At 40.5% G+C, this 23,683-nt stretch overlaps 1 protein-coding gene across 1 annotated transcript in view; it reads left to right on the forward strand.

The window, feature by feature from the left end:
• The window catches only part of rnf13 (ring finger protein 13), a 253,241-nt gene that overhangs the window by 218,420 nt on the left and 11,138 nt on the right, over positions 1–23,683 (forward strand). The gene's annotated exons all lie outside the window — the stretch shown is intronic.

Here is a 23,683-nt window from a genome sequence, read left to right on the forward strand (position 1 = left end):
GCCTTTCTGTGGGCTAATAACACTAAATCCCTCTGCTCTTCCTTAGCACTGAACCCACCTCCATTAAGAATATAATTACTGCTGTTGTTTGTTTGCTAAAATGCATCGCCTCATATTTACTTATTAGATTATATATTTTAGTCCATTCATCTGTTTTATCAATATTCCTTTGCAGCATACTTGATTTTCTAAAGAATTAACTGTACCTCCTATTTTGAAATCATTTACAAAATTTGACAACATTCCACTATATCCAAGTCATTGATATGAAGAAGGAGCAGAAATACAATCCTTAATTTTTAATTGTTTGCCATCCTCCTCCTAATCCCACTTCCCTTAATCTACTCTAGTAATCTTGTTTATGTACCTTGGCTTTGCTAAAGTCCATGCAAGCTGCATCCACTGCTGTTTCCCCCATATACCATGTCTGTTACTTCCTCAAAGAATTCTGTGGATTGTTGTGCATGGCCTACCCTTTTGAAATTTGCGCTGACTTTACTCCTAGCTAATCTGGCTTTCTCTAGATATGTGTTAATTTTATCCTTAAGTAAAGACTCTCAATTTTCCCTGCTACAGATGTAATGTTAAGGGGCCTGTATTTGTTTTGTTCCCATTTTAAAAGATGTGTATGACATTGTGTACTGGAAGATTGGAGAATGGACAATGATGCTGAGTAGAGCCCTGAAGGATGATTTTGAGACTCTGCAATTTTCTCTCTCAACTCTTTCAGGATCATAGGATTTAACCCATTGGCCCTGGCTCTTTGCCTTCCCTTAGCTTAACTAACTTATCTAAAATTTTAATTTTATCCATTGCAATGATGCACATCTTGCTTCTATTAACTTCAGGATTCACATCTTCTTCAATTTCCTTCTCTTTAGCAAAAGTCAATTTGGAAGTACTTATTAACTCCCTCTGCTATTTTTTGGCTATGCTGTACAAATTGACCATATTCACAGGGATTCCACCTCACTTCTAATAATTCTCTTTTTATTGATGTGCTTGTGAGGTGTTACAGACAGGAGAGAGACAGACACATTGTACTTAATTCCTTTTGTCACCTGTCCATAAGCAGAAGGTGTTTTGAATTATTTTTAAAGTACGTGGTGGCCTGTTTTTCAAAACCCTCGGTTTGTATGATCCAATTTACGAAGAGCCTGCAGCAACTTCACATTATTAACTCAGAAGGCTAGTTTATTTCACATTCAAAACCGGGGGAGTGGTGTTTGCAGCTTCCCACTATACTCACTCACTCTCACTCAATGTTTTACAATTATGGATAGCAGCAATTCAAGAACCACAGAAGTGAATATTAGTTCATGTGATTTCCAGAATCAGAGTCCAATGAGGAGTCCTTCCATGTAGGAATTTGAGTTTAGCTGACTGAAGACAGAAGTTGTAGAATTCTCTCTACAGTTCGTGCTGATACTGCAAGCCGAAGTAGGTACGCGGAGACTGGGTCGGTTCTGCAGGCAATGGTAGGAAATCCTCCAGCAGAGACACGCTTGAGGAGCAGGCTGTTGTTCTGCCTGGAGGGCTGCTTCTTGGTGGTTCACCAGTTGGATGTTAAACAGCAGACTGCTTGTGAGGCTAAAGATGTAACGTTAAAACTGTCCAAAAAGGCCAGTGACCTGGGTCATGTGACATGTCGCATTAATGGTTAATTGCAGCTTAACAATTGATTTCTGTGCTTCTTGCCGGAATTCTGTTGTTCCGCCTTAGGAGAAAGGCAGAGTGGTTATTAGCATCTTTTTCTCTTGTGGTAATCCCAGTTGGGGGAGCCATTTCTTCTGCACTTTCTCTGCTTTTGTTGATTACAAGGGTTCTCTACAATGAGGTGTGAAATTCCACAGGCTGAGTGACAAATTATTTTGTTCTTGTAACTCCTGATGGTAGCTCCCAGAACAAAAGGCTAGCCCTGTGGTCATGTGACTTGTAGCAGCCATCCGTTTGGTTCAGCAGAGAATTGATTTTTAAAAATAGCAATAAGGAAGTTTTGAACATAGTGTTGGATTTCTTTTCATGTCATAGGAACCCAACAAAAGTATTTTACTGTTCTTTTTGATTTTTCCTCATGCTTCCTCTTAGTCTTCCTTATTTCACTCTTAACTTCATTTCTAATTTTCTCATTGTCCTTTAGTTTTTTTCATCATTATTATTCAAGTTCTCATAGGCCCTCTTCTTCAACTTTAATTGATTTCTAGCCTTTTTATTTCTCCATGGCATTCTAAAATCACTTGTAGGTTCCTCCTCTTTCCCTAAAATACACATATTCTGTGCCTTTAGCTTGGTTTTAAAAACAAGCCACTGTTAGCTCCACAATTCTGTGAGCCAATTTTCTATCCACCTTCCCTCTGTTAGCTTGCTCCTTGCTCAAGACAGTAAATTTGAATCATTTTTCAGAGTAAGTTTCAAATTATAATTGTCATTTGTGGAACAATTGTGTTTTGAGCCTCGATTATCCTTCGGTGCAGTCTTAGGCATTTGTTTTTATTTTGAGACATCTGGTGGTTGTGAAAAGAGCTATACAAATGCACGTTTTTTTTTGTTGTTTTTAATTTTTGTTTTTATTATTTGAGTTGAGCTGTATTGTAGGTAGAGCACAAGAAACCTGTGAAACATATCATGTGAGGCCACATGAGAATTAATAGTTAATCACTGCCATGATTACTAGACCCTGCTTTGAAATTCTTTGTCAGGAATTGCCTTAAAGGTTTATAAATTTGCATTTCAGCAAGTTAATTTTAAACTTGTCGTTTAATAGAAAATGTATATTTTGTCTCTCAGTTTGCATTCTTAGTTTAATATGCTAGCTTTTATGTTTTTTATGTAAATTGTATCTGGGTCCACTTTGTCTTTGGAAGTCTTCACTTGTTAGAAGGGAAGAGTAAAGGCAAAGTGACTGAGTCATTACTGCAACATATTTAGTAACTGATGTGATTCCTCCTTATATGGCAACGTGCAAACTCAATCATTTTGGCCAAGTAATGGAAGTCGCACATATTGGATAAACACTGGGATCTCATAGGAAAGATTGCTTTGTGTGCAAGCTTTAGAGTGGGCTTTTGCGAAACAATGTGGAAATATTTTAAACCTATTAAGAAAGGCTGCATACATTAGATTCCAGAGGGCAAAAGTTTAACTGATGTGTCATGCCAAACTGCTTGCTCATTCCAGGAAGCCATAAACATAGAGCAGACTTGTCTGTGAAATGCCCATGAGGATGAACTCATTCCAAGAGGAAATTGACGTAATGGTAAGGTTAAAACTGGAGTAACCAACAGGATGTAAGTAATTTTGCATTGTCAGTTAGAAAAGATTTCTTCCAGATTGAAACACACATGGGTCAGTCATGTACAAGTTGTATCAATCTTTGTAATATTCACTTCAAGGAAATATAATCCTGTCATAGGTGTAATGTAAAACAGATTTTATTACTACTTCTGATAATCTGCTGTCTTAGTTGTTCCATTCAGTGGCCGCATTCTGTTGACGCTTGATAATTTCAAGGTCTAAAATTCCTGTGGCCATCTCTGACTACAGTGGTTGAAGAAGAATAAACTAGAATATTGCTGAAAAGAGGGACATGTTGCCAAAGCTTTTCATCTTGCAGTCATCAGGATAAATGCAAGAATGCCAAATTTCAAATAATCAAACAATTTATACCACAGGGGAAAAGGGGTGCTGATTGGCTGGCAAGTTAATTCTGATTGATTGGCCAAGGCAATGCCCTGGAGAAAGCAATGGGAAACTAAAGGCTTTCCATGCTTCTGGGTAATCCCAAAAGGCACAAAGTTTGAACATATTCCTCTTGTTTGCAGAGAACAAGTCCCTACATATGAATGTATGTCTGTTCTAGCAAACTTAAATCAGCTAAGTGAAGAGCTCAACTGATTTTCTTAAATTGGTTGTTAGTGTAGCTATTAGCCCATTCTGGATTCTTCAGCACGTGCTGCTCAATCACGGGCTCCCATCTAACAGTAGACATTTTGTTTTGGGTTTTGCAAGCCCAGGCTAGTTGAGTACGGTCTGTACTCTGCCTGTTGTGAACAGCCAGAGACGCATATTGTTTGATTTGATCAGCCAATCATTAGGACTTGCATCCTACATACTTGGTATCATTCTGGCACTGAAATTCATACACTACGTTGCTCAGTTGTGTGGTAGGCCGAACATCTTTTTGCACTGATCGCTGCATCCTATTTGTGGAAAATGTCATTTAAGTCGCCACTGCAAGTGGCAGCATGAATCGGCTTAACCTTATCAAATTTTTCAGATACTTTCCCTTTCCGGGGTAATTTGAGGTAGACTGGACACTTTTCAAGTCCGAAAGTGGTGACCTTTGGCTAATTTGCCAATTTTGTCTTTTATTCTTTAATAGGATATGGGTGTCATTTGTTGTCCATCCTTAATTACCCTTGAATTGAGTGGCAGTTAAGAGTCAGACCAGGTAAGGATTGCAGGTTTGTTTCCCATAAGGGCATTGGTGAACCAGGTGGGTTTTTATGACAATCGATGGTAATTTTGTGGTCACCAATACTGAGACTAGCTTTCAATTCCAGAATTTAAATTCCACCAGCTGCCGTGGCGGGATTTGAACCCATGCCTCCCGGAACATTAGCTTGGGTGTCTGGATTACTAGTCCAGGGACATTACCGCTACGCCACCGTCTCCCCTGTAGTATCAAGTTAGAATAAACAAACACTGGAAGCCATCTCATCTGACTTTTTTTTCTAATTCTTTCACAGGATGTGGGGGTAGGTCAGCATTTATTGCCCATCCCTAATTGTCCTTGAGAAAGTGGTGATGAAGCCACCTTCTTCAACTGCTGCAGTGTGTGTGTGTGTGTGTAGGTACACTCAGTGCTGTTAGGATGAGTGCTCCAGGATTTTGACCCAGTGACAGTGAAGGAGCGCAGATATAGTTCCAAGTCAGGATAGTGTGGGGCTTGTAGGGGAACTTCCAAGTGGTGGTATTCCCATGCACCGGATACCCTTATCCTTATAGGTGGTAAAAGTCATGGTTATGGAAGGTGCCTTGGTGAGTTGCTGCAGAACATCTCGTAGATGGTACACACTGCTGGCACTGTGCGTTATCGGTGGAGGGAGTGAATGTTTAAGGGGTGGATGAGATGCCAATCAAGCGGGCTACTTTGCCCTGGATGGTGTCGAGCTTCTTGGGTATTATCGGAGCTGCACTCATCCAGGCAACTGGAGAGTATTCCATCACGCTCCTGATATGTGCCTTATAGATGGTGGACAGGCTTTGGGGAGTTAGGAGGTGAGACTTTTGCCACAGCATTCCCAGTCCCGGACCTGCTCTTGTAGCCATGGTATTTATATGGCTGGTCCAGTTCAGTTTCTGGTCGATGGTAATCCTGGGATGTTTGATAGGGGGGGAATTCAGCAATGGTAATGCCATTGAAAATCAAGGTGTGATGGTTAAAATCTTCCTGTTGGAGATGGTCATTGCCTGGCACTGTGTGGCACGGATGTTGCTTGCCATTTATCAGCCCAAGCCTGAATGTTGTCCAGGTCTTGCTGCATATGGACACAAACTGCTTCAATACCTGAGGAGTCACAAACGGTACTGAACTTTGTGCATTCATCAGCAAACTGACTTCTGACCTTATTATGGAAGGAAGGTCATTGATGGAGCAGCTGAAGATGGTTGGGCCTAGGACACTACCCTGAGGAACTCCTGCAGTGATGTTCTGGGATTGAGATGTTTGGCCTCCAACAATCACAGCCATCTTCCTTTGTACTAGATATGACTCCAGCCAATGGAGAGTTTTCCCCTGATTCCCACTGACTTCAGTTTTGCTAGGGCTCCTTGATGCCACACTCAGTCAAATGCTGATGTCAAGGGCGGTCACTCTCGCTTCATCTCTTGAGTTCTTTTGTCCATGTTTGGACGTGTTTTATGGTGAAATTCAGTGCAATTTAAACTTTGTGGTGTCCCTTTAAATTTTTCGGGCACTCTTACTTATTTACCTATCTTTTTAAAATGGGCTTCACCTTGTCACATTGCCTTTTATAAATTTTCTGAGGTTCGCTCTCTTCTCAGCATTTTTAGTCTGTCAAAATGTCCATATCACTATTGAAACTGTCCCTTTTTCATTAAAAAAAGCTGCTTCCCTCCTTTTATTAAACTTAGACACCAATCTAATATTCTTATATGTTTTATTACAAAACCTAATGAAAAACCTGGTTCCATTGTTGCTTGTACCTTGTACCTCTACCTCACTGATCAAAGATGGAAGGAGTGCAGCCTATGGCAATAATCTTTCCCTTCTATTTGCTTTCTGTCGCCTACCCCCCGGCCCTCCCCCCACCCCCCAAGTTTCCAAAGTAAAGTGTCATTTTTGACCTTCAAGGCACAGCATTGCGAGCTGGGATAATGAAGAATGATAAATGACTGCATGTAATTGCAAGGCAGTAAGTAATTTGAGTTGCATATTCAGATACTGTACACAAATCAAACCTGAGTGATCAAATTAAAGCTTTGAATCTCTCGAATGCATTCTTTTATGGGTTGTTGTGTTCAGTTTTGGAGTTTTATTTGTTGTGTAACTGGTTTTCTCACCAACGGCTGTTTTGGTGTGGATGATGAGGAGAGTGAGCAATTTGACATGGCGAAATCCTGCAGTTAAATCCAGCAATTCTACATCCCACACAACTTTGTCAGTTTCTGTATTCACATTTTAGTTTTTACATATCACATCAAATTTCCAGCGCAGAACAGACCCAACAGTCTTATGCCAGCATTTGTGGTCCCCACACACTTTTTCCCACCCTCCTACATCTCACTTTTTTAATCGAGGGTACATTTTAAAGTCTGTGCTCTGCTTTTATCAGCATGCTTAGGAGTGAAAGGAGTTCTCCTTGGCGCCCTGGCCAGTATTTATCCCTCAATCAACTGACTGGACACCGTAATGACTGGTCATTCTGTCAGCATGTTCTCCACTCAACCAGCATTTTGTTTCAAGCTGTAAATTTAAACAATGTCATCTGAGCCCTTATTGACTGTACAGCCAGCTGTTCCAGAATCAGTTGGCAACTTCCTTCACTTTTAATGGATGGAGAGAGAAAGACTTGCATTTGCAACTTTCACGACCTCAGGAAATCCCAAAGCTCTTCACAGCCAGTGAGGTACTTTTTGAGTTTGGTCACTGCCGTAATGTAGGAAATGTGACAACAATATTGTGCACATCAAGCATCCACAAACAGCTGTGCAATAAATGATCATTTAATCTGTCTTTTTAGTTTATTCATTGAGGGATAAATATTAGCCAGGTCACTGGGGAAAGCTCTTCTTCCCTTTGAAATCGTACAATGGGATCTTCTATGTCCATCTGAGAGGGTATAGGGCCATGGTTTAAAGTCTAATTTAAAAGTTGGTATCTCCATCAGTGCAGCACTCCATCAGTACTATACTGGAGTATCAGCCTAGCTTTTTTTGGTGGTCCAAATCTCTGGAGTGGGCCTTGAACCCAGAGTCTTTTACTCAGACACGAAAGTGCTACCAATTAAGCACTTTAAAATATGATGGATCGTGATAGACTCATCAAAAGGCATCTCCTGTAGCAGATCTCAATTGATTTTGTGTTTATCCATCTTCGCGTAGCTGCCCTGCAATGTTGACTGCTGAGTTATGGAGCAATTTGATACTCAGGGAAATAATCCAAACAGCACATGTTATATAAATTCACTTGCGTCTTTCAAAGCACTGTTGTTTTCACTATGAATCCTTGGATGGGGTGAGGGAGAGCAGATGGAGTGGAGGAATCAATTGTGGTACAAAATGCTGCTTTCTGTGTAATGAGCAAAAGTGTGGTTCATATGGAACTCTAGTAGTGCTTAGGAATGTTCTGATCTGCCTTTCACTTTGTACATTTATATTACATATGTCTCCTGAGATCCAGAGATACCTCTTGAACAGTAGCAGTCAGAGATGAGTTTCAGATTCCGATTATGGTGACCTGGCAGTATCTGCTCACGTACAGTACTGCAGCCAGACATCTGGCATCTTGTTTCACTCCATGCTACTTTAAATCAAATCAGCTCTAACATGTCTGTACACTTTGATGTACTGTACAGTTGAAACAAACCTGTAACCTGCCAGAAAATCATTGCCTGACAAATCTTAAATGTGCAACCCCACTTATATTGAATATCTTGGTTATGATCACTTTTTTTAACCATGTTTGTAAAATAGCAGAATGACTTCACCCATGACATTATGGATCTGTGACTTGAAACCTGCATGTGGGAAGAGCTTTGCATCAGCCTTACCACTAGACATTGCTGTGTGGAGATGGCAGATAGAGGTCAAAGCACTCATAAAACCTGTATATTGGTATTTGAAAAAATGGCTCAGTTAAGGAGGATTAAGGGTCACAAGTTTAAAGTTGCCCAAATGTTGCTTAACCTTAGTTCAAGATTTTTAAAAATTTATTCTTTATCACCAACCCCATTTTATCTCCCCACTTCCTACCCCCACCCACACACACTCTCTCTCACTCTCACTCTCTCACTCACACACACACAATATAATAAAATAGTATAATTAAATGATTTTCTGTATTATAATATATCTGGTATGCTTCTGACCAAGTGGCATTTTGAGGATTTTTCCCTTTTTATGTCAGCACTTTCACTCTTTGTGCTAACTTGTTCATTGCAAGGTTTTGGGGCGTTGCAGACACTGCATTTGTATTCGGAACTGTGCTGCTTATACCGGTTTGTGCTAATTGATAAGGAAAGCAGTAACAGTGCAAAGATACAGTCTGCAGATGACCAAGAGAGCAAAGTGGAATAAAGAAATGATTTTAAAACAGGTAGCTAATATGACTTAACTGTTTCGTTACCACCTGTCAAATCTTTGTCCACTGTAAGTGCACTGTACAAAATGCTTGAGTTGACCTTGTTTCCAGCTTCTGTTATGTACCGTGAACAAGTATCATTGTACGTTCTAAAAGCTTTGCTGTTGGCCACAGCAGGACTCGACTGAAACAAGAACTAGTAAGTTCAAATCTTGGGAGAAGTGTTGACCTATTCCTTGTAAACGACTGAACGCGGTTTAGTTGTCAGTTATTAATGTTTACTACCATTCACCACTATTCACAGCTGTAAGTTGTAACAAGGATACATCATGCATTTCCAAAGGCCAACTAAATTAGACTCATAGACGTCTAGAGCACAGAAGGAAACCGTTCGGCCCATCATGTCTGCGCCAGTCAACAAATATCTGGATATACTAATCCCATTTTCCAACACTTGGCCCATAGCCCCGGAGGCTATGACAACGCAATTCTTCTCTTTTCTGTCTGTTATGAGCAGGGCTTACCAGGGCAGTCAGACCAACTGTTACTTTAAGATCACCGGTGCCAGAATCAGTAGTACAATCGTGCAATTGAAAGCAGAAGATGTCTATTGGTAATTGGGTGTGTGACCAAACAGGGTCATGTGAAATGGTTTTATAGGCAGTCATAGTTGAATAGTTTTGGAATGTTCCAGGATAATAAATGGTGCAAGCCTGGATCATGACACAATCATGGGATCATGGTACATCTGGGATATTGGATGCCTGTGCCTAAGCATAGCATTCAGAATTCCTGGACCTTTGTGCCTGCAGGAAATTTGACTGTAACTCAGCTATAGAATCTTGATGTCCATAATTCTGAGCAGAATTCCAAGAAAAATTACTGCTATTATGTTTCCCTAGATTTTGAGGAATCTTAACATCCTGGTGTGAAGGGAAGAGGGGTCAAATAATATGGAATTAATAGCAATATGAGGTTAAAAGTTATTTGGGCAAACTCACAGTAAAACATATTTTAACAGGGGTCAAAACTAGCTTGCAAAAATAGCAAAGTTAACACCCTTCACAGCAATGTGAATTCACTGATAAGAAATACATACGAAAACATGATATTCCATGGTTCTTTCCATCACATTAGCACATACAATGTTATTCCTGATAATTAAAATCGCAATCAGTTAAAAGAATGCTAGGCCTCAAGTCTTATTACCTTGCTGAACACTGTCCCTTGACTAAGCAACATTGAGCAACATGACTGTAAAGTTCAGCTTTCAGGAATAAATTCAAAATAACATTTCCTAAAAATTGAATGGACAGCTTTATTATAATGGGTGGTCCTTTCACCAAATAGAGGATACTAATTAAAGGTGGTCAATTATTGATCAAATGAACATCTTCCATGTAACCATTAATTATACTACCCCAAAATTCATTATAAATATCTCAACCCAAACTTGAATTTTCAGATTCGTTAGATTCTCGTAGATTGACTTCAGACCTGTTCTGAACCGAGTGAATCTCACACACTGGGGATTAAGATAATATTACTTTAATATTTGATGGATATCCTTACTTTCTTTTGAAATGCTACATCTGTAACAAGTAGCTATGTTTTCTTTTCAGGATATATCTAGCTTGCAATTTATACCTTTTGTATAATCACCACAATTGCATGCTGTCTTATTGGGATAAATTTGTGTGTACTTAAAACTTTAATCGTCTCATTTAGACTTCTGTGTCAAAGACTCACAAACCCCAGCTCCAGTTCTCTAGTCGTGAGAAAGCATTTAATGAGGGGTTCCCCTTCACCCAGATCCTTATAATATCTGGGAAATGACAATCTATTTAAGAAATAGTTGTAAAAAGGCTTTCAAGAATAAGTTAATAATTCTGTTTGATTTGAATCCTTCATTCGGAGATCGAGCAGGGTTTGTAACCCAGTTACATGTCCTTGGGCCTAGCTCCCTCTGACTGAGGTTGAAGGGAATTTAACAGTCGCTACATCGGACCTTGAATAAACTTCAGATATTAATAAAGGTTGTAATACACCACAATGCTGGGTATTATAATGACTAGTTTTTCATCTGTAGGGAAATTATTCTATTTTAATTCCTCGGGAGGCCTGGTTACTATATGTTGCAACATCATAAATGGATCCATAAATATTTCCTTAGGTCAAAATTCCTAACAAAATATAAACCCATTCTTTGAGTAAGTTTACAATTTTACTGGAAATGTCAACCAGAGGAAATCTTCCTTGATGCAGTGACATTGTTGCTGTATGGGGCAATCGAATTCTTCTCCCATGGTGAATTAAATGGATTATTACTATCTGTTCAATAATTGCTGGAATTTTCTTGCTAATGCGTCCCAACAAACGAGCAAAATTGAGATGACCTCTGCAACACCTTGTTGTACACCTGGAATCTCTGATTTCACTGTGTCCATTATTTAACAGTGGCGCATGTTCGAAAATAACGCAGACACGTAGGGCAGGGTTTTCCAACCCTGCCAAAAGTTAATGGACTCTTGGCCGGGCCGCTGAACCTCCTGTGGCAGGCCCTGCCACGATGGAGCCGGAAAATCCCGGCCATAGATTCGAGGTAAGTATGAAATACAAAGAACGTAAATAGGAGCGGGAGTAGGCCATTTGGCCCTTCAAGTCTGCTCCGCCATTCAGCAAGATCGCTGGCTGATCTTTTACCTCAACTCCACTTTCCCGTACTATCCACATTCTCTTTAATTCCCTTGGTTCCCTTAGTGGAAAGCCATTCAGCTCAGAGCTAGTTCCTTATAGGTGGTCGGTTGCAATTAGCATCTATCTATTTAATATCCTGATTGGTGAATAATTATTGGTTAAAATTTCCAAAATCAAAGGAAACATCAATATTTCTTTCTGGACCCCAAACCCTGAACAATTGCATTCCACATACAAAGCATCATAAGAATATAAAACATAATGTAAGATGCATTATTTACGTGTATCCAATGTCCAGACCCTTCTATTCTTCTTCTCATTTTCTCACCTTAACCTCATCCCAACTAAAAGTTAGGAGCTCACATTAGGATACAAGATTCACAGATTGCAATGTCTGTGACTACTTTGCACAAGCAGTCTTTACTCCATGTGTAATTCTGGAATGTGGACATCAGTTGCTTACACGACTGCAGCTGCACCCGTAGATTAGTCTGATCCTGCCTTTCCCAATGTAAGAAGGAAATTGTTCTCGAGGGTTTAGGGAAGCAATGATAATGCCAGGTTTCTGGAATTTTAAGTTGCAAGAAAAGGAAAATGGTGTTGTTATTACTAAAAATATGTAAACCAAATAAAACTTTACATAATGATGAAAGGAGTTGGAGCTGATGGTAGACTGAACTCTGTTGAGACAAACTGTCTTCATGGGAGAAGGATTCGAAACCTCTGAGGTATCATTGAAAAATGAAGCATGAATAGAGAATTCAGACAGAGTAGTTTCATACAAAGCATAACATGCACATGCAAAAGTCTCATGACTCCCTGGGGATAGTGCGCTGTAATGTCAAGCCCCACTGCTCCCCAAGCTGAGACAAATGTGAAAAGTTTGATTAGACCACCAAATTGCCCAATTCTACCTAATTGTTTAATTTAGGTTAACAAAATACAAGCACCAGGCTTGTAAACTTAATAAGTAAATAACTGTTGAACAACTTGTCTTTAACTAATGGCAAAAGACAGAAATATGAACTGCTAACTTCTAACTCAATAACTTAAACTCTACCCCCTCTTAAACGCCTATATACACACACGCCATGGATTTTAAGGGTGAGATAAAACAGTTCAATAACACCAATCCGGAGTGCAGGATTAGATGGGTTGATTTTGATTGACGTCTCCCAAATTCCTTACAGTTTGTTGTTGATGACACGAGGTGGTCTCCCAGCACTTTCAGTCTGTGGTTCACTGGTTGAAAAACTTGCTTTTCAATGGTTCTACTGGTGATGTTTCCCCTTTTCCTCTTTTCCTCTTGACAGGGGTTTTCGGAGAAAGCAGGTTACAGAGATATGGAGAAAAGGCCAGCTAGCTAGTGTTGTGGATTTACTGGAAACTTACACACGGGAGAGAGAGATTTTAGGTGTGTCCTCTTTGCAGGCTAGGATCTCTCTGCCTGCACTGTTACCACAAAAACCCTGGTCACCTGGTCAGGAAAGAGTCATACAGACTCGAAACATTAACTTTGTTTCTCTGACTACAGATGCTGCCAGACCTGTTGAGCTTTTCCAGAATTTTGTGTTTTTATTTCAGATTTCTAGCGTCCGCAGTATTTTGCTTTCAACTGTCTTTTGAATTAATTTAATGTGCTGGAGTGTCAAAGGTGCCAACTTTTAAATTAGACCTTAAACTGAAATCCTGTCTGTTTTCGGAGAGTGAAAGGTTCCATGACGCTATTTGAAGAACAACAGGGGAATTCTTGTGGGTTCACATTTATCCGTCAGCAGCACTACTAAGACTTGTGATTGATTTTCATTGCACTTTGTGGGACCCTAGTTGTATGCAAATTGGCTGTTGTTTGCCTACAGAACAACAGTGATTGCATTTCAAAAATACTTCATTGGTTGCATGTGACATCCTAAGGATTGAAAGGTGCTATATTATGCAGGTTCTTGCTTTCCTCTCCTTTCTTGCTTTCCTTTCTTTACTGTCTGTCTCTCTCTCTCTCTCTTTCTCTCTCTCTCTGTCTATTCACATCTCTTTGCTTTCTCCTTATTTCTCACTCTTTCCTGTTTCATGTCTAGTTTCTTTCCACCTCTCCTCGTGCCCTCTCTGAGTTCATTTTGTGTATAAGACCCACCTCCTGGTCCCTCGATCCTATTTCCGCTAAATTGCTGATCACCCAACTTCCCATCCTGGTCCCCATGTTCGCTGATATTGTAAACAGTTCTCTCTTCAGGTGATGTCCGTCTCCTTTAAATCTGCTATTATCACCCTTTTCAAAAAAAAACAATCCTTGACCCCCACCATCCTTGCAAACTATTCCCATCTCCAACCTCACTTGTAAGTGTCGTCACCTCTCAAATCCGTCTCATCTTTCCCAGAACTCCATGTTTGAAACCCTCTAATCAGGTTTCTGCTCCTGCCACAGTTCCAAAACAGCTCTTCTTAAGTCACAAATGACATCTTTTGTGACTGTGACAAAAGTAAACTTTCCCTCCTCTTTCTTCTCCACCTGTCTGTCGCCTTTGGCATGGTTGACAACACCATCCTCCGCCAACGCCTCTCCACTGTCAACCAGCTAGGTGTTACTAATTAATTGAAATATATTTTGTTAGAGGGACATCTTGAATAACAGTTTTTTTTCATATATTCAGTATTTCTTCATGTTGCTGGAATAGAATCATAAACTTGTGGAAAGGGAAGGTATAGCGAGAAGAAAAATTCAATAGTGTTACAGACAGGGGAGAGAGAAACTGAAACCCCAATTCCCTTCCCTTCTGTCCATAGTTAGTGTGGTTTATTTTTGAAAATGTTGATGCATGTGTTTCTAAACCCCTGTCAGTGTGTGGCTAATTTAAAAGCAGCAGCAGACTGTTTTAACAAAGAGGATTACTTCTTCATACACTCGAAACTTACTCCAAATCACAGAGTCAATGGACTCCTAAGCTCTGTCTCCAGGTTTGCAATGTAACAATGGAAAGCTGATGAGACCAGTTATCCACAAGTTAAGTATGAAAGACCACCACCTACCTTCTCTTGGCTATTCACTGTGTTCTCTGATACTGAAATCCTTTTATCACAAAACTCAGAAGTGACCTGCGAGCAGCCTGCAAAATAACACTGACAAGACAACAGCTGCAGAAAAAGGCTGTGCCACCTTTTGCCTTTTAAGAACCGAGTCTTAAAAGTATTTTTTTAAAAAATGCTTCCCAGCCTGATTCCTGTGAAGAAATTAGACTTCCTGATACAACCACACTGATTACGGACAGAAGGGAAGGGAATTGGGGTTTCAGTTTATCTCTCCCGTCTGTAACACTATTGAATTTTTCTTCTCTACACCTTCCCTTTCCACAAGTTTATGATGAATGCCTGTCTTCACAACCTGTTGAACATTCTCCTTGTCAAAGTAATCCTGATATCTGACCCCCAGCTATCTGAACTTACTTAGACTACAAGTGAAGTGGGAAAAGCCGCCTCTTTCAACGGACTCTCAAAGTAAGCTTTGAACAGTGACGGGCTTGAATTCCACAGAGACGGGCTGTATAGGAGGCATTTCCATTGAAGGGGAAGGCCAATATGATTCAGAACTTTCTGGAAGCTTGATAGTCTGGATTGAAGTCGCAAAGCTCACCTCACCCCTTAGGCAGCCATCTTAACAATTCATTAGTGTCCATTTTTAAATAAATAAAGGCAGTTCCAGAAGCTTCCATGCAAACAGTGTCATGTTATGTAAAGTTATGTACAAGACATGCCTTTTACTGGGCATGACAAAAGAATGTGTCTATTCCATGCTGCTTGAAAACCTATTGCCTTGAATGAGACACAGTTAGTGTACGTCTATTTCTTCTACTATTAATATCTGCTTATGGTGTAATCTTTTTTGTGCCTTAGAGTTAGGGTAAAGAAATCAAGCTCTTGTTTAATATCAGTAATACTGCTTCATAGACTTGTAAGACTGGTCTTAAATTTCTTATAAAGAGTGAAACATGCATCAGGAAAGGTAGCTTCAAATAATGTAGATTTGAGGGCTGACTGGTAGACAGCCCCTTTTCTATAAATAAAAGGGGCAGGTGTGGAAATTCACAGTATTAACTTTGGAATTATTTCTTGGTAAACTTGTAGTAATATTGTAATCGTTAATCCTACAGTGTAAATGTTAATGCAAAACGAGGATATGAGCACACTACAATTGTTGTTGTGATGCAGCTGAGAAACCACATAGCCTGTATGTCATTTTATGTGTACATGCTCCTGCTAGCATGAACAAGAAGTGCAATATTATGCGAACACCATCACCTGAACATTCCCCTCCAAGTCATGGACCATGCTGATTAGGACGTATATCATTCTTTCTTTGTCACTGAGTCATAATTTTGGTGTTCTCTGCCTAACACTGTTATATAGTCAAGGAGAAGCCTAGTACGAGCTTCTTTAAGCAATTTGGGATGGGTAATCAATATAAACTGGCCTGCAAAGCCCAGATCACAAGAGCCTTTTTAATTCAGAAAAGTGCTTTTTTTCTAAGCTGGCAAGAATTTAATAACATAACAAAAATTGCTGCAGAGTGGCTGGGGCAGTGAAAGAGGTTAATGTAATGAGCAGAAGTTAAGAATCAAGTGACCCTGCAGCCAAAATTGCAGATTGGTTAGAATTCATCCTGCACCCTCTTCCTACTTCTTGGTGGGGCATTTCTGAGAATTGAGCAGAAAGTCGGAATGGTGATTTGTCTCATCAGGTGTGAAGCAAGAATGCACAGTAACTGGAGAACATGTAAAACAGTGTAGGTATAGTAACCAGTTTCCCATTGTGTTAACATTCCTCATAACATTGGTAAGGGCTCTCTTCCTTTTACATAGCTGTTTAATTGAGTTTCTTTTTAATGTATCTTTTAAAACTTTTTTTTAAAAACCAAAGAAATTCAGTTATTCTGGCCTTAATACATTCACTGTTAACTGCTTGTTTTTGCATTCTGTTTTATCCCTGCATAGTTCAAACAATTAGTCTGCTTTGGTAATCTGCAATTTTCTTCTGAGTTGTTAGTTTGGCAGCCATTTTGTCAGAATGGCCTTCTGCCAAAAGCTTGGTGAACGCCAACTTATAACCAAAAAGACTGCGCCAAAAGGAAAATGGGCCACCGTACCCAGACTCTTCTGCATATTTCTGTGTGATCCTAAAATCACCCACTGAGCCGTGCCCTAGAGCACATAAATGCTGTCCAGCATTTACACCAGATACATTTAGTGGGGATTGAATCACTTGGTCACTCTAGTGAGAAAATACCTTAACAGAGCAGTAAGCTCACCAAGCTAAATCCAAATTGGATGTTCCAGGTTAATTAGAATGAAAGCGGCTTTTTAGCTAGATTTTCACACTAAAGGTCACCAGTGAAAGGATCTTGTTTCTTTGATATTAGGCATACTTCACAATTAACCGTTCTCAAGCCTGTAAACATATGCATGCTACAGATTTGGTGAGTGTATTGATTGCTGGGATTTGGTTCCTTGGTTCGTGTTGTGACATACCTTTGCTGTAAATGTTGTGGATCTATGTTGGGTTGCAATTCTAAACAGACATATGGACTGTCCCACGTGGTGTGTAAAGTGGCTACTGCCCTAAAAACCTTTATTTACCAAAGATGACTCAGAAGTCACATGAGTATGGTGAGCTGCAATGTACAAAGGTATTTCTCCAAACACATCCCTTTTTCATAAAAAGGAAAAAAAATTGCATGTGCTATCACTTGCAAGTTACCAACATGCATGGTTGATAAAGAAAATCATCACACTTGAACAAAAAATTGTTCATTCTAGTTTGTCCCTACACATGCATTGCACACACAATCTTTAGTGTTCAGGTCTTCTAATGGTACACATGCAAGTTGTTATTGAATGTTTGTATAGTGTCTGCTGGTTCCTGGGGTGATGTTGCCTTTCCAGGGAATATCGTTGCCATAGCAAGTGTTGCTGTTGATCTGTTACATTTGTTGGGGACTGGTTGACCTCTGGGGATGATGGTCATTCAGTTCTTTGTTCACTTGGCAAAATTAACTCTTCCCCATCAGCTGCACTAAAAGGAAAATAGGCCACTTTGCCCAGACATTCTCCTACATATTTCTCAGTGTGATCCTAAAATCATCCACTGAGCCGTGCTCTAGAGCACATGAATGCTGTCCAGCATTTACACCAGATACATTTAGTGGGGATTGAACCACTTGGTCACTCTAGTGAGGAAATGCCTTAACAGAGCAATAAGCTCACCAATCTAAATGCAAATTGGCTGATCTAGGTTATTTGGAATTAAATGTCTGCTGAGAAGGAGCAGCATCTCTGGTTGCATGTAGATGTCTGCAGTTGCGACAGTATATCTTTCACTGTGTACATTGACAGTGATAAGTGTTCTACACAGGCTCCAAGTTACCAAGTGGGCAGGCTTACTTCTACTGAGTGCGTTCAATGTTCGCATTCTGGACCAGCTCTCTAACTGTCAACTCTGGTAATGATTTGGTAGTTTTATCAAAGTGAAATTTGTCTTTCTATTGTTTCACTTTGATCTTGTCACTCACTCCTGTTACTATTTATGGTTTCAGTGGTTGTTTCTGCTTTTGGAAGAGAAGTCTGGGTGCGGCATGACATTAATTGCTGGACTGGACTACTTTCCACACAGTTGTGTTTCTCTTCTAAGATTACCTTGTACACTTCTGTGCTGGATCTACTTTATTTTTGATCACCCTTTTGACAATTTTCACCACTGCCTCAGCCTTTCCATTTGACCAGTGATAGTGTGAAGATGATGTGTGGCGCTGAATTTCCCAATCATTCATCAAGTGCATGAATTCTTCACTCGTGAACTGAAGGCCATTGTTACTCATCACAATGTCAAGAATGTCATGACAACTGAAGTGTGCTTTCAGGCATTCTACAGTCTCACTGATAGTTGTTGACATCAGCTGGTCTAACTCCCAGTAGTCTGGAAAGTAGGCGATAGTGACGAGATAATCTTCCTTCAGAGTGAAGTGGTCTATTCCAAGCTTCATCCATGGTCTGTCTGGGGTGTCTTGAGTCATGAGCGGCTACTCAGCTTCTTTAGCTTGATGTTCATTACAAGCACAGCATCTGCTGATGTGATCCTCAGCTTCATTACTCATGTTTGGCATGTAGAGCACTTCTCTTGCCTTCCTCAGACTAGATTCGATTCCTCGATGGCTTAAATGGATGCGTTTCAGCATCTCTTTTCTGATCACTTTAGGGATAATGACTCCAGTTCCTTCTAGGGCAATCGCTTCATCTCTGTGTGCCCAATACTCTCTTACAACAACAGGTGTGTTCTTGACTGTTTCAGGCAATCCTTTCATCGCTAATCCCTGTAGCACTTGGAGAGTTGCATCTCATTGTGTAGTTTGCTTGATCGGAACAAGATGCTTGCCTGTTAGATTCAATGTCTATGCTGGGTTGATGACTTCCAGAGCAGGTCATGCAGTTGCTTCCCACTGAATCTGGAAGATTTCACATTCTGTACTAGCATCATCAACTTCCTTCTAAGGGAGTGCAGCTCTCGACAGCATGTCGACGATGTACATCTGCTTCCCTTGCCTGTACTCCACTTCCAAATGATATCTCTGCAAATGAAGTAGCATGCTTTGCAGGTGCTTTGGAGTGGATGGAAGTGGTTTGAGAAAGATGCTTTGAAGTGGTTTGTGGTCAGATTCTACTTTCACTTTCTCTCCCCCAAACAGGTACTGATAAAATGCTCACAAGCAAAGGCAATAGCCAGGCACTCTTAGTCTGTGCATAGCATCATTCAGTTTGCTTTAACACTCTGGATGCAAACACAACTGATTGTCCTTGCTGATTGAGGGTTGCTCCAAGTCCTGTTTCACTGACTTCACACTGCTGGGTAACTGCGTCGTTCACATCACAGTACATCAATGCTGGTGTTGTTGTCACTAGTTGTTAGATGTGAATAAAAGCTGCTTCTTGATCTGTGCCCCAATACCACTGAACATGCTTTGCAGTGAGCTTGCACAGATGTTCATACTCTGATGACAAATTGGGCAAGAACTAGGGTAGTGCACAAATCCTTAAAAGTTGTTGAATATCCTTTGCATCTGTTTGTTGCTGCATCTCTGTTATATCTCTCACCTTATTAGGTTCAGGGTGGCATCCTTTCACTGTCATTACATGACCTATGTACTTTAGATCTATATACTTCAATCATCTTTATTTGCGTTTTTTTCTTGTTCAACTTCAGGTTCATCTGGAAAGCATTCTCTAGCAGTCTCACTGGATTCTGATCATGGTCTGTGATGGCTTCTTCCATCATATCTCCACATCCATTGACTAGCAGATCACCCACAATCGCTTCCACTCCTGGAAGATCATTGACTATTGTTATGATCACCAGCTAAGATTACCCCTGGTCAAACCTGATCCCAGGTTGGAACCCAGCCTAATAGATCCTAACTTTTATTTGTTTGTTTAAATACGTGGAGAACAGCTACTGAACAGAGTCACAGGAGTCAGCTGATGAACTTTTTACAAAAGAATAAAACATTTATTCAACAAGAAAAGATACTATACTATATTCAACAAGAAAAGATACTATACTACTTCACCCACAACTATACCTTTACAGATATATACAGATTTATAAGGATAACACATGTCACCAAAGCTGTCTTTACTTTAATGTACACAGTAAGTACCCAGTCCATGTCAACCTATGGCACCCTGTGGTCAGACACACCACATTCTGACATCAAGTGACAGATGCCACCTCCCCAAACGCTTGTCACACCGTGAGTCAACCAGTCTCACTGAATTTCGTCCTTCACACAAGGGTTTCCAATCTCCAGTCTCCAAGGCCTCGCCTTGGAATCTTCTCCGAAACTGACGCTTTCTCCCATACACCTCTCGCAAGGGTTTGCCACCAGGGTTTCGAACTCCTCCTTTTGATGTTCCTCTTCCCTGGGTCACCACATGCATTCATGCAGTCTTCCATGCGCACTCACCAATTCAGCCTTAACAGTACACCACTGCTTCACATGCCCCATAGCAAAGAATTACAGACCTTCATTTGTCTTTTTGAACTTTTTGCTTTTTGCAAGCTGTTCTCACTTTAAATCTGAAGATTCAAGCCTTTCCCTCTGCCCCTCATTCTTAACTTCACTTAACAGGACCTTTTCCCAGGTTCATGTCCTGCCTTTGACAATAATGTCTTCTTTGGACTTTCCCCTCTTCCACTCTTCTGGATTTTTGGGGTTTTCTTTAGCTTGGGACTTCTATCTGTCCCCTTTGCTCCAATCTCTCCTGGCAGCAACTCCAAAACCAGCTGAACTCCAACAACTTCCAAATCAAACTGCTGTCTCTTCTCCCACCCCGCCCCACTGCTAGGCAACAGCACTGTTTTTCTACTCTTGTATGTTTGCCTTTACCTTGTAGTAGTCGTAAACTCCTCATTAAGAATGCAAGCAGCCTTTTAAAGTGAAACTAAAACTGCATTTGACCTCTCTTAATACACAGATACAGAAATACAAATCAAAGTTAAACTTTAAAGCTAAAACTCATTCCCAACACCCACAAATACAAATATAACATACTTATAGTATCTCTATTTCCTAACACTATCCCATGCTAACTATGTTGATACTCTTCTGGAGCAGTGGAAATGCCAAATGGCATGCACAACTATTTGTACCTCCCAAATGGCATCCAAAACATAGTCAGTAAACTGCTTCTTTCATCCAACTTCTCTTGCCAGTATCCATCCTTCACATCTAGGATAATAAAGACTTTTGCTTTGGCAAGTTGCAGCAAAGTTTCTTCAATGGTTGACACTGGGTAGTGAGATGGTTTCAAACCTTTATTTGAGGTCCTTTGGATCTGTGCACACTCAGCTTTCTAGGTGTTATCACTACTGCTATGCAGCTAATCCAGTCTCTATGAGCTCACTTTCTTCATTACTCCTAACTTTTCAAGCTCTTCCAGCTTATCTTTTAGGCTGGACTTGAGGGCAGCTGAAACTCCCCTCGGAAGATGCTGAGTTGGTCTCTCACTCTACCTCAAGATGATATTCACCAGGAAGACATGCAAGATCTGTGAAAACATCCTTGTAATTTGTCAGGATCTGTTCAGCAGTCAATGGCTTGGTGCAGTGCAAAACACTGCAAAAATCTCCTGGTATTTGGAGAGTTCAATCTAAACTTTTGACTTGTTGCAGCTGAGGTGAGGGGATTTCGCTTAGTATCAACAACCTGAAACTACAGATCTTCTTTCTTCCCATTGAATTGGGCTCTCAGCTCAGTTTGTCCTCTTGAGGTGAGCATCATTCTATCATATAGCCTCAACTTTACCTTCAATGGCTTCATTTTCAGGTCACCATCTTGAGCAACTTCACACAGGTCTACAAAGCTTATGATGTTGCACATAGCACCAGTGTCTATCTGACACTTCACATTCACTGATACTCTCCTCCTGCAGTCATCATTCCAGCAGTCATAAATCATTTTTATTTTGAGACTTGATGGTGCCTAACTGCTCTAGGTTGTAGAGTGACACATCGGAATCATCGTACGCCATCTCCAAAGCAACCATCTTTATAGGCTTGCTTTTTCTCCTTCCGAGCAAAACACTTGAGTGCAAAGTGATTCTGCTTCTTGTAATTAGAGCACTGCTTTCCCCATGTTGTATATGCTTACTTTCATGCTTGTGGTGTCCTGCACAGTATTTACATCCAGTACTCTGGCCTTGATCTTTCTGTTGGCCCTTCTGTAAATTGTCCTTCCTTTTCTTCATTGTCTTGTGGTAAACTACTGACTACTCTCAACATAGTCCAAAGCCTTGTCAGTTCTCCCAACAATATTCTTCAGCTGATCATTAAGCACCTCAGAGCTTCTGTACATTTCATTTGATTTCTTGAAAGGAAGTTTCTCTTCTGTCAACAGATGTGCTGTCATGGCAGGATCGCTTGTTCCAAAGATAATCCTATCTCTGAGATGATCCTTTAGTTGCCCAAACTCCCAAGATTCAGCTAGACGTCTCAGTACAGTCAGGTACTGACCGATGTTCTCCCTCATTTCCTGGGTTCTAGGATAAACAGGTAGAGTTCATAAATCACAGTAGAGAACACAAAGTGGGTCTTCAAAGCCTCCAAAATTTTACAAGACTGGCTTTTCTGCTCCTCAGTGAGGTCCAGGGCGCAATACAGCTTGTAGCACTCATTCCCCAGCATTGAGATCAGAGTTGCTACTCTTATTTTTTCAGGCTTCTTGTTCAACTCTGTGACAATCTTTTGTCATTGGGACTAGAACAATTTCCACTTCAGTCTTAAATCCCCTTTCATCTCCATAGGAGCAGGTACTGGAATATTGAAAGCCATAATGTCTCACCCAGCCGTCAATGTCCTGTACAAAGTTGCAGACTGAAGTTTTAATTCCAAAGAAGATTTATATTGGACTCAAGATGTTAACTCTGTTTCTCTCCCCAAAGATGCGGCCAGACCTGCTGTGCTTTTTCCAGCACTTTGTTTTGATTTAAGATTGCTGACATCCACAGAGCTTTTATTTTAATTATTCTCTGCTGTTCTTTTTTACAGCTGCTGACTCTTACAGCTAAGAAAATCCACTCAATCCTAGCTACACGCTCCTGACACCATGTTCCAGGTGGTGTGTAAAATGGTTACTACCCTAAAAACCTTCATTTACAAAAGATGACAGAGGTCACATGAGTATGGCAAGCCATAGTGTACAAAGGTATTTCCCCAAACACCGACTCTCAGGAATTGATAGTGAAGAAGTGCAATTTCTCAGAGATTCAATCCACCTTGAGAGGACTCTGAAAACCCAGGATTTTTAACTTTTTTTGCACAGCCGATCAGTCACACCTGCGTATGCATCTAGACTCCAGAGAGCTGACTGCAGAGGAATTCAAAAGCGGGGTCTACTGATGCATGTTGCTTTGTCAAGCCTGAAGCTGTCTCTCACAGCGATTTCCATCTTGCCCTGTTACTCATTGTGCTTTTGAGTGACTGTCTGAAACTCTTACCGAAATTCCCAGTGATCAGGTTCACTGTGAGAGGTCAGTATGAGGGCACTAACTCTGATTCTGAGAGTTGGGTCCTCGCTGCCTTCTATTCAATTCCCAGAATGCTGGGTCTTAGTTTTGACTTCAGTAG

This window comes from Cetorhinus maximus, chromosome 19 (assembly GCF_964194155.1).
Source record: "Cetorhinus maximus chromosome 19, sCetMax3.hap1.1, whole genome shotgun sequence".
NCBI classification, from domain to species: domain Eukaryota; kingdom Metazoa; phylum Chordata; class Chondrichthyes; order Lamniformes; family Cetorhinidae; genus Cetorhinus; species Cetorhinus maximus.